The 16100-nt window shown below is 34.5% G+C and overlaps 1 long non-coding RNA gene across 1 annotated transcript in view; it reads left to right on the top strand.

Annotated features, from left to right (window-relative positions):
• The window catches only part of LOC144366077 (uncharacterized), a 36022-nt gene that overhangs the window by 19260 nt on the left and 662 nt on the right, over positions 1-16100 (top strand). Inside the window, exon 2 of the long non-coding RNA XR_013424928.1 lies at positions 15561-15719. This is a non-coding gene — a long non-coding RNA (uncharacterized LOC144366077). The remainder of the gene's footprint in view (positions 1-15560; positions 15720-16100) is intronic.

Genomic DNA, 16100 nt, shown 5'->3' with positions numbered 1-16100 from the left:
TTAGCTTCTGCATATCAGAGAAAACATTCAACCTTTGACTTTTTGGGACTGATTTAGAAATGAATAATTTAAACCAAATGTAATAAAGGCTATAGCTTTTAATCTTTCATAAAAATATCAGAGTCAGGTTAATTAGGTATAAATAACTACATTAGTAAGAAAAATCAAAACCCAATGGAATAAATGAATAAAATATGAATGAATAAGCACACAAAAGGAAATATGATTGGGGTATCAACAGATATCTTCAATTTTGTTTTTGGTAGTAATCATGGAAATACAAATTGAAACTACTTCCCAATCACTAGGATGCTTGAAAATAAGCCAGACAGGGTAAGTCCGAGGGGATGTGGAGAAACAGGAACCTCAGGTATTATTGGTCAGAATAAAAATTAACAATTTGGAGAGAAACTTAACATATCAAGTCAAAGAAACACATCTGTGAAGCAACACCAGTAGAGAATTTACTTTTCTCTGTGGGAGGGGCTGGGTGTAGCAATGAGGGGAATGCAATCAGAGAAAGATACTTTTTGTATCTAAAACTTATTGGTGGGTGTATGTGACTTCAGTGTAAGCATGAAGGTGTTCTCTGTAGTCTTATCTACTATTTGTGTTTCATAATTAAGCAATACAAGATGTCTGTAATGTTGTCTGCATCATTATTATCCAGGCTTCTTTGCTTAACTGATAACTGTAGACTCCTGGGTTCCTCCTGTCGGGGCTGACAGGTGTGGATGAGAGGCCCAGGCTCTGGTGGGATTGCAGAATGTGACATTGGTTATGGAGGGCTGCTCTGGCATCCAGAATACTGAGGAATGCAACTGGTCATCTGCACACATAGCCACTATGTTTCCTGTGCTGGCTTCTGACCTACATCCACTTTTTCTTTAAGTGTTTTACTTTTCTATATTCTTCATCATTAATAGACCCAGGGTCCATATTTAAGATTCAGTGGGCTGAAAGATGGCCATGCCATGCTTCAGCTGTGAAGAGTCTTCATTTTGTAATCTTCTTCTCTCTCTGTGTTTGGACTAGTACTCTGCATATCACCTACTGTCCCTCCAGGCTGCATAGCACCAGTAATGCAGTTTCTGAATGAAGCCATGGAGAATTAGTTAGAAAGAGTACTTCTTGTCATACTACTTTCTCTAGTCATCCTTATATAATACAGAAGAGAATGAATAAAAAGATATCTTATTACCTCATAAAAAATGATGAACACTTGGCAGCTGTTAAGCTTTAAGTGTGAAACATGAATTTTGTGGTAGATATATCATGCTGTCCCTATGAAGCTCCCGTGCACCATTACTTGCAAGTGTGCATTATCTCATTACAAAAAGACTTGCACATGAAATGAAGATTACTAATCAGGTGGCCTTAATATTGGGAGATTATTTTTTATATTCCAGCAGATCCCAGTGTTATCTTACAAGCCCATGAAGCAGAAAAGAAGATCAGAAAACCAAGATGAATCCAATAAGGTAATCCTGATTTGATGATGGAGGGAACCACATGTGAAGGAAAGGCAGACCTCAGTCTAATAATCACAAGAAACTGAATGTATTCAAACACATGAATGACCTTGGAAGCTGCTTCTTTCACAGTGTCATCAGAAAGGAAAACAACTTGATTTTAGTCCTATAAGGCCTTAAGGAAAGTACCTAGCCAGATCCTGCTGGAGCTCTCATCCTGCTTGAACTCAGAGGTCAAATAAGGGTGAAGTTTTTGTTTTTGTTTTTTTCATTTTTTCATTTTTTCTTTTTAGATATACATGACAGTAGAGGGTATTTGACATATTATACATGCATAGAGTATAATGTTCTAGTTAGGATCCCATTCTTGTCCTTTTACATGTTGTGGAGGTTCACTGGAGGTATATTCATAGATGCATTAGGGAAGATATGTCAGATTCATTCTATTGTCTTACCTATTCCCCTTTGTCTGATCCAATAAAGTTCTATTCCTGCTGCCCACTGATTGTTGGTTAGCTTTCCCATATCAGAGAGAATATTTGGCCTTTAGTTTTGGGAGTGGCTTATTTCACTTAGCATGATAGTCTCCAGGTTCATTTATTTGCCAGCAAATGCTATAATTTCATTATTCTTTATGGCTGAGTAATAATCCATTGAGTATATATACCGCATTTTCTTTATGCATTTATCTGTTGAGGGCCACCTAGTTAGTTCCATGGCTTAGCTATTGTGAATTGAGTTTTATAAAAATTGGTGTGACTGCATAATTGTAGTATGCTGATTTTAAGTCTTTTGGTTATAATCTAAGGAGTGACAGAACTGGATCAGATGGTGTTTCTATTTTTAGTTTTCTGAAGAATCTCCACACTGCTTTCTAGAATGATTGCATATCACAACCAGCATGACTGTTAATTCAGAAACTGGAAAGTTGATGAGGGGATGAACAACAGACAAACATAGAGGACAAAGCTGGGGCCAGGTGGATAGCCAAGCCCTGGAGAGGCTTGACTGACACTGGAGCTTGTTCAGCATGTTCATTATATAGGTTTTGTCATCAGAAGGTTACTTATGAGAAAGTTTTAGCAAAGCAGGCCACCTGAAAGATGCAGCAAAACTTGAGAGACTTTGAGGTCATCTTGTTATGCCCAGAATTGTCTACCCCAGCAGTTGGTGTCTGAATCCAAGGTTCTAACTGTTAGAGCAGCATGCCTTTGCTTGTAGCCATCTATTGCCATTATTACCATAGCAATTGGAACATCTCAACTTGCACTTTTTTATAGGCAGCTCCCAGCACAAATGGAACCATGAGGGAATCAGAGACCAGGTTTAGAGTCATCACTCTCCACAACTGCACCAATTTGCATTCCCCTCAGCAATGTATGAGTGAACCCTTTTCCCTATATCCTTGCTGACATTTATTTTTACTTGTATTCTTGATAATTGCCATTCTGATTAGAGTGCAGTAAAGTTCTGATTTGCATTTCTCTAATGGCTAAAGATATTGAACGTTTTTTAATATTTTTGTTGACCATTCATGTCTCTTCTGTGAAGTGCCTGTTAAGTTTTTTGCCCATTTTTTTCTTTCTTTTAAATTTCTATTTGTTATATATGACAGCAGAATGCATTTCAATTCATATTACACTTCTAGAATACAATTTTTCTATCTGGTTGTACATAAATTAGAGTCACAACATTCATGTCTTTATACATGTACTTAGGGTAATGATGTCCATCTCATTTCACTGTCTTTTCTACCTGCAGTCCTTCTCCCTTCCCTCCCTCCCATTTATTCTATCTAGAGTTCTTCTAATTCTTCCATGCCCCTCTCCAACCACATTATGGATCAGCATCCTTAAATCAGCGAAAATTCAGCATTTGTTTTTTTGGGGATTGGCTAACTTCTCTTAGCATTATATTCTCTAACTATCCATTTGCCTGCAAATGCCATGATTTTATTCCCTTTTAATGAATAACATTCCACATGCATACATACTACATTTCTTTATCCATTCATTTACTGAAGGGCATGTAGTTTGGTTCCATAGTTTAGCTATTGTGAATTGTGCTGCTATATACATTAATGTGGCTGTGTCCCTGTAATATCCTGATTTTAAGTCTTTTGGATATAGACTGAGGACTGGGTTAGCTGGGTCAAATGCTTGTTCCATTCCCAGTTTTCCAAGGATTCTCCATATTGCTTTCCATATAGGCTGCACCAATTTGCAGTCCCATCAGCGGTGTATGAGTGTGACTTTTTCCCCACATCCTTGCCAACATTCATTGTTGTTTATATTCTTTATTTTAAGTAGTAATAATGTTATTAGTCACTATATTATTACAAGTAACTGATATTTTAATAGTACAAATAACTGATTTTTTTCAATTTTGAAAAAGCACAATTTATTCTGTTTTTTTTTTCTTTTGTTGCTTATACTTCAAATGTCATATCTAAGAATTAATTGCTAAGTCCAACAGGAAGATTTTCCTGTTTTATTCTGAATTTTTAAAAGTTTAATTCCTTATATATGACAACAGAATTCATTACTATTCATATTACACATAGAGAGCACAATTTTTCATATCTTTGGTTGTACACAATGTAGATTCACATCCTTTGTATCTTCATACATGTACTTAAGATAATAATGTCCATCTCAATCCCCTGTCTTTCCTGCCCATATTCCCCCTCTATTTCACTCCCTCCCCCTTTCCATTTTGTCCTTTCTAGAGTTCATTTAGTCCTCTCATCCCCCTGCCCCGGCAGAATATTATGAATCAGCATCCTTAAATCATAGAAATCATTTGGCATTTGGTTTTTGGGGATTATCTAACTTCACTTAGATTATATTCTCCAGCTCCATCCATTTATCTGCAAATGGTTTTATTATCTTTTAATGCTGAATAAATTCCATTGTATATATAGCACATTTTCTTTATCCATTCATCTACTGAAGGGCACGTAGGTTGGGCCCATAGTTTTGATATTGTGAATTGTGCTGCTATAAACATTGATGTGGCTGTGTCCTTGCAGTATGCTTGTTTGAAGTCTTCTGGGTATAAACCAAGGAAGTGGGATAGCTATGTCAAACGGTGGTTCCGTTCCCAGTTTTCCAAGGATTCTCCACACTGCTCTCCATATTGACAGCACCAATTTGCAGTCCCACCAACAATGTATGAGTGTGCCTTTACCCCCACATCCTCACCAACATTTATTGTTGTTTGTAGTCTTAATAGCTACCATTCTGACTGCAGTGAGATGAAATCTTAGAGTAGTTTTGATTTGCATTTCTCTAATTGCTAGAGATGTTGAGCATTTTTTTATATATTTGTGGACTGATTGTATATTCTCTTCTGAGAAGTATTTGTTCAGGTACTTGTCCCATTTATTGATTGGGTTATTTGTTTCTTTGGTGTTAAGATTTTTGAAATGAAGGAAACAGTAAATCAAATAAAAAACTCAATAGAAAGCATCACCAACAGACTAGATCACTTTTGTGCATTTATTAATTGGGTCATTATTATTATTATTATTATTATTATTATTATTATTTTAGTGGTAAAGTTTTTCAAATTCTTTCTATATCCTTGAGATTAATGCTTTGTCTGAGGCATACATGGCAAAAATTCTCTCCCATTCTGTAGGCTCTATCTTCACATTCTTGATTGTTTCTTTGCTGTGAAGAAGCTTTTTAGTTTGATACCATCCCATTTATTGATTTTTTAAAATATTTTAGTTGTAGGTATAGTATGTCTTTATTTTATGTATTTTTATGTGGTGCTGAGGATTGAACCCAGTGTCTCTCATAGGCTAGGAAAGCACTTTTCCCTGAGCTACAGTCCTAGCCCCCATTTATTGATTCTTGATTTTATTTCTTGTGCTTCTTCTTGAGAAAGTCAGTTTCTGAGCCAGTATGATGGAAAGTTGGGCCTCCTTTTTAATAGGCACAGTGTATCTGGTCTAATGCCTAAGTCCTTGATGCACTTTGAATTGAGTTTTGTGCAGGGTAAAAGATAGGGATTGAATTTCATTCTTCTACACATGGATGTATAACCAATGTGATCCTGCAATCTGTATACGTGGAAAAATGAGAATTCATACCCTATTTGAATCAAATGTATGATATGTCAAGATCATTGTATTGTCTTGAGCAACTAATAAAAAATCAAACAAATAAATAAAATAAAGATGTTGTATCCATTTATAACTAAAAGAATAAATATTTAAATAAATGAATGAATAAAACAGACAACATTCTTCTTAATGGTAAATATCAGTGGTAAATATAGTAACATTGTATATTATTTTGTTTTTTATAATAAGATAAAAAATGGGCTTTTCCAGAATAAGTTGCCATTGATTTATGAAAGCAGCCAGGTCAGGCAGAAATCAGATCAAATGCTTCAAAATTTCAAACATTAATTTCCTTATAAGTGGTTTCTCTTTTAAGATATTATACTTATTTATCTAGAAGATATTATTAGGCTTTATTTGTGAAACTGTCATGTCAATCTGGTGAGTTATGTAATTTTTATTTTTATTTATTTTTAGAGAGAGAGAATTGTTTTAATATTTATTTTTCAGTTTTTAGTGGACTAATTTTTATTTTCTAAGCAATTATTCCATGGCACTCCTGTTAAAATAGAGAATTTCTTAAATTGGAAGGCCAAGTTTGATATAGAACTTCTGAAAATTAAAAAAAAAACAGATAAAAGAAGAAGATCAAGCAGAAAAAAATAAATTAAGTGGTATGATACTCCCCTACCCCGTATTTTTTTTCTGTTACTCTCAAATATTTTGGTATCCTTTCTTTTCAGAAAGAAGATCATTTGAACAGATTTTTATAAGACAATAATATTTGTAGGCATCTAGGACAAAAAGAAAGTATATCAACATGATGTTATTTTTTAAAGTATAATTTATAATTCATTTTTCTCTAGAACTAAGGATTTATTCCAGTGACCTTCTATCACTGAGCCATGTCCCCAGCCCTTTTTCATGTTTTAATTTGACATGGGGTCTCACTAAGATGACAAGGCCTGTCTTGATTACAATCCTTCTGCCTCAGTCTCCCAAGTAATTGGGATTGCAGGCATGTTTCACTGTGCCTGGTTATGAGGAATTTTTATGTCTGATTTCTGGTACAAATATTACAACTAATAGATTTTGAAATACAGGAATATTTAAACTTTATATAGAAGCAATCTCACTTTTCTAGTACTCTAGATAGACTAGTTTTATCACTTGTTTCATTTTAATGTGAATATATTTCATATACATCCTAGCTACTAATTAAGTTCATAAATTTATTGAAATTTGTAGGAAGATAGATTTTCAGACTTGTTTTCCTGAATTTTTACATTTTTTCAATGTTTGTAGAGAAGGTTAAAGAATACTATGCCATTTGAGTTAATCATACTTATATCTTTTAGGGAAACAGCTGTTTGAAACAGATCATAATCTTGACACATTTGATATCCAGTTCTTGGAGGATGGTGAGATAATATCAGAATTCTATATGTGTATAATCTTGTCTTTAATTTTAAACCATAAAGATCATAGTGATGATTCAATGTAAATTTGTCCTTCCAAGACTGATAAAAAATTCATTTTGAAGCAAAAACTCTAACAGTTAATATATTTGAACTGAATGTTTAATTCTACAACAATGTACTATTTGAAGGTTTTATGATAACTTAAACAATCTCTAGATAGGAACAGGTAGACATCTATGGTGACAAGAAAACAGGTGACTCAGATGACTTGTTTCCCCAAAATTTCTAGCATCACAGGTCTATGGGAATGATTTTCCATAGTCTCTCAAGGAGGTTGAAAAAACCTCAGATATAGAACTCCTAGTATTTCCTGTCTTGTTGCCTTTTCATATCCAGTAAGTAACCAAAACATACCTATTGATTTTTCCTCTGAAATGTCTTCTCATCACCTTCCTTCTCTTACTTGAAGGTTTTATCATTTTCACTTGGACTTTTGTAGTAACTCTAAAACTATATCCCCAAATCTGTTCCTCCTTCTAGTGTCCTTATCTGTGTTATTGTTGCTGCCTCTGAGATGGCAATTCTAAAACCTATATTTAATCAAAACCTCTCTTTTGAAATTCTTTCATGGTTTTCATTAGTTTGAAAAAAAGGTTGACTTATGCTGTCCTCTGTCTGACCCTTATCCATGTTTTATCTGTTGGTATTTTTCCTAAAAAATCTTGCCTTCCAGTTCGACGTATTCAAGGTCTTACTCTTATTCTTGCCTTTGTTTACATTTCTACCTAGAATTGCTTTCACCTGACCTTTTCTTCTTGGTGGATTCAGCTATATCACAAAGATATTTTAGATTTCATCTGCTCCGTGAAACCTTACAGAGACAGTTATTCTTTGATCGTGGCTTAGCATTTCATATTTTTCTTTCTGATCTACTCATAGGCACGAAACAACACTTGTTCTCTGTATATACTCATTACAATGAATGACAGTAAGTGAATCTGAGAGGGAAGGAAGGTATTACAATGTGTGGGGATTCAATAGAGCTATGCTATCCTTTATTTATCTACTCAGACAAAGTAAAGAGTGAGACGTTTAATGGGGAACCTGGCTATTGCTTACTGCTAAGGCTCAGACACGTGGAATCTTGAGAAGTGATACTATTGATTACAAGGAGAACTGGATGAGAGAAAAGGTCAGGTTCCATCAAGTTCATCCATAGGAGAGATCCCTGGTACAAGTCTCATTGATAGTTAACTTATTATAACCAGGGCAATATATCTTCAGTATATAACATGCCACATTATAAATATGTATTCTATGATAATCCCTTAACAACAACAGATTTTTGAACTGTGACCTGAAGGAATTAAATTGCTCTTAAAGTGTCAAGAGTCTCTACTGACAAAGAAAGATGTGATTTGCACTAGTAGTTTGGGATTTCTTTTTTTTTTTTAATTTTTAATATTTATTTTTTAGTTCTCAGCAGACACAACACCTTTGTTGGTATGTGGTGCTGAGGATCGAACCCGGGCCGCACGCATGCCAGGCGAGCACGCTACCGCTTGAGCCACATCCCCAGCCCAAGTTTGGGATTTCATAAGTGACACCTCCTATGTATATTGAGAAATTTCTGTCTGGTACTCCAGTGAGTTCTGTCTTGAATATAAAGCTGAAAGGGAATTTTGTTTTGCTTTTTGCATCTGGAAACAATGTGGAGGTAGATGAGTCTTAGTTCCAGGAAATGGATGACTTGGAGCTAGAGGATGATGAAAATGATCCAGATTACAATCCCGCCAACCCAGGGAGTGACTCAGCAGATAAATAGGCTGTCCCCATCTGCAGAGAATCTTGACTGCCACAGCATCTGTGGCTATGCTGAGAGGGTTTTGATTTTCCTTTCTTTTTTTCTAAGAAAAATAATAATTTTCAGGAGAATATTCTTCTGATCATTTTCATCAATGAACTTAATAAATTGACCTTAAAATTTCAAATATAAAATGTTCATGTCTTCTAATTGATGATCAGAAGGTAACATATTTATAAGATATTTAAAGGCATTTAGTGGTGAAGAAAGATCTTGCCTATAACACCAAGACTTGAAGGTAGGCTACTGTATGCACATGTGAAGGTTCATACATGAGGAATCAGAATAACTCATAATTTCTCTGCTGGTGATAGTTGTTTCTTTGGATTCTAAGTGTAGTCATTTGTATTAGAAGGCTGAGGCAAATAGAAAATTAATCCTAGATCCTTCAGGCACAATAAATTTAAGTCTTAATAAAACCAGAGCCCATATTATGGGTAGGAAAAAATGGATTTCATTATAATTGTAGTATTAGACTCAGAATTTGTGGTATTTTTTAAAGAGATGTTCATTCTAAGGGTACTTCTCAGGTTAGACTTAATATAAGTCGCAGTCTGCATTTTTAAACAGTCAAATTGCATACCAGTTCTACAGGTAATTCTGATGCACACTCCTGATTGAACTCCTGTCTTGCAATTGTGAAGTTTGTATGTTTTAGTATTTCCCTACTGCTTTCTAATTAGCCAATCTAAAGGGGTCTGAATTCTGAGGGTTGTACACTGTGTGCAAGAAGAATACACATCAATCTTCATATGTGCGTAAGACTGTCTTTGTATTAATTTTTTCATTGTTTCTCAATTCTGTGATGCAGCTAAATATTTTAGGTATATTAGGCCAACTGAGAAGAGAGCACTGGGTGGAAGAGGAGATAGGAAGAGTAAGAGAGACAGACTGATTCATACTCTTGGAAAAGTGAAGTCTCTGAAAGAGGCTAATGAGAAAAAGGGTTGTTTTCAAAGAACTAAGATAATTATTTCCCATAGTTAACCAAATCTTTTCATTTTCTTTTACATTTAATTAATGTTTTAAAATAATTGTTTTGTTTTCCTGCCTATTGGCTTTTTCTATTAGACATTTGCTCATCCTAAACCTACTTAAAAATTTCCTCTTCTACTTCCACCTCATCTCTACATTTGCAACAATGTTTCTTTGAAAGAACACTTTGCTAGTTTTTCTGACTTTCTTTTCTTGTACAGAGGTAAAGAGTATTTACTTTTGGAAATTTTTTACTGTTGAACCATTTTTTATCTGAAAGATGTACCATGGGGTTCATTGAAAATAAGTTGGAAACAAAGTATCTTTAGTTCTCCCCTTTTTTAATGATGAATTATTTAACCCACCAAAAGCAGGTGGCAGAGGTGGGCCATAAACTATCTCATGATGCACTTATATGCCAATACTAAAATAATTTTTTATAGCAATAACAAAATCAATGATTAGAAAATGGGAAACAATAGGTTTGATGAAGTTTGTATTTTAAGTAAAATCATATTTGCCACTATTCTCTTTCCTTCCTATTATTAACTAATTTTATGGGATTTTGTTTGGGATAGGAAGTCTGCACATTTGTTTATTATGTGGAAAGGTTGGTGTTTTTCTGTCTATCTTCATTGGAAATCAATTGGTAATGAACTTGCATACTTTGAGCCAGTGCTGAGGGGCTTTAGCACAAGAGAAAAAAAGAAATAAGAGTGAAGATTTAGTATTTAAAAATTAACATGTTAGTTCACCAGTTACGTTGGCACATTTGTTAGTGTGCAAATGTATGGTACAGTTGTTTAGAATAGTGAGGATTGAAATAGTCATGCACAAGTTGTGTGAACTTGAACAAAATTCACTGAACCTGTCTGATCCTTGTCTCATCTGTAAGGTGGGGATGATAATATTTAATGATTCATTTTTAGAAATGGAAAATTGTTGAGTTATTGGTCAACTACAGTAAAGCTTTCCACTGGGCTTTGCCTATAAATGTTTCCTGAGGCATCTTATTCCACAAGCCCTACACAATTGAATTCCATTGCTGTATACTTCTGCATCTTCCTTTGTTATTATATCATCAAAATATCTAAACCTAGAAAAAGTCAAAAGTTTATTTAGCAGTGTGTATCTCCTTTAGTTTGCACAAATGTTGCTCTGCGTTCCCACCTGTGGCAACCAACTTGCCTCAAGTTAGAATAATTCTGAAGAGTAGAATAGGGAGCTCCTTATCTCCCTATTTGATCAGCTGTGGTCTCTATAGCAACTGCATTTCAGTTCAGCTTCTCCCTTGCTCAGTCATGCTTGCTCCACTCCCACAAAGATATGGTTCCTTAGAGTTCTTCCCAGCCTATATACAAATCCGTCTTTTACCTGGAGAATTCAAACTAAGGCATCTTATACAATGATTTAAATTTAAAAAAATCATGGCGACCCAATGGCAGATGGTAGTAGATCAGACCTGGCTGAGATCAGAATTTGGTCAGGAGGGACTTGAGCTAGTGCCTAAGCTAACTCCCACTGAGTCCAGGTTGTGATAAGAAGAGAGGTTCTGGGTGGGTAGTAGAATATGTGGGAGCATTTTTGAGTGTTTGGATACACCAAAGTGGGTAGGAGCCAGTGATACTAGACATTTTCTGATATGCATAGTCCTGCAAGACAAAAATCGGTTCCAAATGCTGCACAAATTTCTAATGTTTCTCTAGACATTTATGACTGTGTAAAAACATATATAAAATTGAGTGCAGAACTTCATTTCATTTTACATATAAACTCAATGTTTGTTTTGTAAACTTTTAATATCCATTGAGTGTTTTAAGAATGTAATTGCCATACAAATTGAGGAAAGATTACACTTGGTTGTGTTCAGAAATTTATCAAGAACTTATCAACATTTAACAAAATAGCATTATTGATTCCAAGGCTTTATATAATACATGAATTGACAAGACAATGTATATATATTTTATACATTTGTAGTTCTTGAATTATAGTAATTATACTTATAGATGTAATAATTTGTACCTTATTATGTTATAGTTAGTAGTACTTGCATATTTCACATATAAATATATGTAAATCAATTTTATTACACTCGTGTTTCCGTTTTTTAGTTATGGTATTGAGTTTTTTCCAAATTGCATATATATATTTGGGTCATGCTATCTTTGGATTTTATCTCAGGAGAGTAAAGGAATTAGAACTTTTTGAAAAGTGTAAATGAAATCACAATAAAATACTTCAGACTCACTAGAATGATTACAATTTAACAACAAATAATCTCAATAGTGTGGGAAGGTGGAGCAATTGAAACTCTCACAAATGATTCTGGAAGTGTAAAATGGTATAATCATTTTGGAAAACAGGAATTTCCTATAAGTAAACAATTCATTTTCTATAGGACTTGGTGATTTTATTCTTAGGTATTTATGCAAGAGACTTAATGTCTGACCAAAAACAAGATCTTGTTCAAGACTATTCATAGCAATTTTATTCATGAAAATCCTGAACTAGAAACAACCTGAGCTATCAATAAGTAAATGAACAATTTGTGTTATTTTTATACAAAATTCTACTCAGCAATTACAAAAGAACACCTCCTGGTATACATTAGAAAATAGAAGAGTATCAATTTTTTTAGCAGAAGATGATTTTTATTCTTTATATGAAGTTTCAGGAAGCACAACCTATGTTAAGAAAACTGAAATAATGCTTGTCTCAGATATGGAAACTTACTGGAAAAGATTTGAGTTTATGGAAATGTATATATTTTATAAAATCCATAATCCATGTGTTAATATATGTATTTTGTAGTATGTCTATTATACTTCCATTAAAACAGAGTATTGTGGGGGAAAATAAAATTGGTAACTACAAGAGATAAGGATATAATAGGATGGAAATCATTGTTGTAGGACATGAATAATTTCTACCAAGCTCCTGTCAAAGGATGAAGAAGGGTCTGGTGTAGGGTAAGGAAGTGACTAAGTAAAGACTTTTCAGACCTTAGACAAGGCAAGGTCCACTGTCCCCAATTGTAGTTGTCAATTTCATTTGAGATATACCTTTGCTGGATGCCTAGGTGGAAGAAGACACATTTAGTGAAGGTCAGCAAAGATCAAGGAGACAGAACACAAAATGTGGACACTAAGCTTCCATGTCCTGTTCCACTTATGGAAAGAGAAATAGAAAGGGAAGATTCATTGACAGGACAACAACCCTGACAGGGTGTTTAAATTTCCTGGATATTTACTTGAAGTCACTGTTGGTGATTTGCAAGATTCAGTCTGTAGGTTGAATTCATTTTTTTAAATGATGATAATGGAGATTTAAGAATAAAATGGTTAGAAAATAACACTCCTACCCCTTCCCCATTGCTGAGTCATAGAGCTACAATCCTTACCAAGTTGTAGAAGATTGAGAGAATAATTAAAGCCCTGGACTTAATTTGTATCAGTGCTGGAAGGTGCCTCCTCGGAAGCAAATCACTCAGCTAGTGAGTGAGCAGAGCACAGCATTATTGAAGAGTCCCATGAACATGGAAATCTTGTAGGTCCTGCAGTTACACTTCAACAATGTTCATTATTTATCAATGACAGGAACTTTGCTGAAGTAAATGCAATGAATTTATCTTTTGATATTCTTTATGATGAAAAAAATAAGCACATCTTCAGTTTCTCTGACATGGTTGTGAATGAGAGAAATGAGACTAATGTGACTTTCACTCTCAATTCTCATATGAGGCCAATACATTATCATTAAATAAGAAATCTTTTTGTACATTTTTCTAAGTATAAAATGTACTCATAATAACTGTACTGTGAATATATAATTAATGATAAATTTAAATGCCTCTTTTGATCATAGAAAATACATTATTTTAAATAGAGCAAATTTTCTGGAATGGACAGTGTTCATGAGCGCCACTTACTGGTAAAGTATTTATTGTGTTCCATCTGCCAGTATTATTATCTGTGGCTGGCTCCTGAGAGCAAAGGGACACAAAAATAAAAAACAAAAAAGGAAAACTTTACTGTCCCCATTCTAGATTCTTCTTTGAGTTTTGTTTCCCCTCCACAATCTTCCTGCCTTTTCTTACTTTTCTGTATCTTAGCTACTTGTATTTTTGTTATTTGCCTGGAGTTTACAGATGACAGATGGTCTCAAAGGGTAGTAAGTTGCTATAATGGTATGGAAAATTGAATGGTATGGTTTTCGTTGTAGGGTTTTATGAATCTTTGAATAACCAACTTCCTGTAAGCTGGAATTATTTGAGAAAAAATCCTGGTCTCTTAGGTGGGTTTCTCTCCTGTATGGTACTTTTTGTCGCTCCACAATTGGCACTTGTAGTTTTTCCTTGGAACCTGTGTTTTTTTGAATTCTTTACTTTCCAAGAATTCCTGATTTTTCCAGGTTACAGCTGTATTGAATTTAAACTTCATCTTCTTCCCCATTTATCCAAGATTCTAGAGGTAAGGGATTCCTTATTTTCTCCTTCAACTCCACTGAAAGGTGAGAAATATACATACCCTTGACCTTTCCTTCTTTTAAATTGAACCCAGTGCCTCACATATGCTAGGTATGTGCTGTTCCACTGAGCTACATACAACCCCAGCCCAGACCTTGACCTTATTAAGGGGTGACCTGAGAGTTTCAGACTTTCCCAGATAAGTGTAAACCAGTGTGCTTATTTTTATGATAAAATAAAATCCATATAAATAAAAATTCATATTCTTTTTCTAGATCTTTTTAAGGGTCCTGTGTATTTCAGGTTCTATACAGATGTTTGACTTAAGAAACATTATCTACCTCATTCCCTGAACAGTTACAGGGAAGATATTCTTTAATCCTTGCAATGACATCCATCAAATTCAGTCTGTAGGGGACATACTTGATCCTTCCCTTCTCAAGATTCTCAAGGTGAGGAGACTTCTGCCCATTACAGAGGAGAAAACATTAAAATTAACATTTAAAATATAATCAGTCCTTATTGTCAGTAGTTTTCTAAGGGCCCAATGCTTTGTTCTCTTTCTTTTTTCCTCTGGGACTTTTTGCATCTGAGCACATCATTGAATATTCCCTAATTTTAAAAATTTTGCTAACTATGAATTAATGTTTTGTCCATTTAGTTACTGCAAGATTTTTTCTGCTCTTTGGAAATGTTTTTTTTTAATTTATTTTATAAATCAAATAAATGTATGGTAAAAATCAGAAAAATATACAAATCCTATGTACACTGTCACACAAATATTCCCAAAAGGAATAGTAATAAAATCAAGGGAAAAAAAATAATACTAACATCCCAGAAGTGCTCTCATTTACCTGTTAAGTTACTGCATTATTCCTTGAAGGTAAACACCCACCTTCTAAAACCATCATTAGCTGAACCTTTTTTCGAATCATATAAGAAAACATGCAATAAGTGTCTGGCTTTTTCCACTGAATATTATATTTCTAAACATGTGTATATTTTTCAGAAAATTGTAACCCATGTTTCTTTATAATTTGTTTCATAATGTGAAGTGTCACAGTTTACTTATTTATTTGGATGTACATGGATATTGGTTTGTGCAGTGGTTTGGGTAAATGTCCTCCAAAAGACCCCTCTGTTGAAAGCTCCATTCCTACCCCCTCGTGCTCTTGGGAAGCAGAGCAACCTGTGGGATCTAGATGGAGGAAGTTAAGTCATCAGGGCCATTCCATTGGGGAATATCAGGACCCTGGACTTTTCTTCTTTCTCTTTTTTTCCTTCCCAGATGCCTTGAAGGGAGCAGCTTTACTCCACTACACACTGCCCATCATAAAATAATGTTTCACTACAGCCCATAATCCACTGAGTAAAGTGACTGTGTCTGAAACCTCTGAAACAATGATCCAAAATGGACTTTTCCTTTCTGATGAATTTATTATCTCAGGTATTTTGTTATAATAATGGAAGGACAAGTAACACAGGTTGTTTCCATTTGATGACTTTGTATGGTGCTACCCTTAAAGGCTTATAAATCTACTAAACTTTTATTAAATATTCAACTGTTAACTTTCTGTGATGTAATTTTATTGAGTGATACATTATGGGTAGAACTTTTTGTTGTGGTGGCAGTGGTGTTTCAGTACTAGGGAATAACCACAGGGGAGTTCTACTACTGAAGTATATCCCCAAGCCTCCTTTCCTTTTCTAAAACTTTTGAGACAAGGTCTCTGTATGTAGCTGAGGCTGGCTAAATCTTGCTCTCCTCTTACCTCAGCTTCCTAGGTCATGAGATTACAAGTGCATGCCATCATGACCAGCCTGAAAA

Source organism: Ictidomys tridecemlineatus, chromosome 8, assembly GCF_052094955.1.
Source record: "Ictidomys tridecemlineatus isolate mIctTri1 chromosome 8, mIctTri1.hap1, whole genome shotgun sequence".
Classification (NCBI taxonomy): domain Eukaryota; kingdom Metazoa; phylum Chordata; class Mammalia; order Rodentia; family Sciuridae; genus Ictidomys; species Ictidomys tridecemlineatus.
Note: the sequence above shows the minus strand (reverse complement) of the source record. Positions and strands in the feature narration are given on the sequence as shown.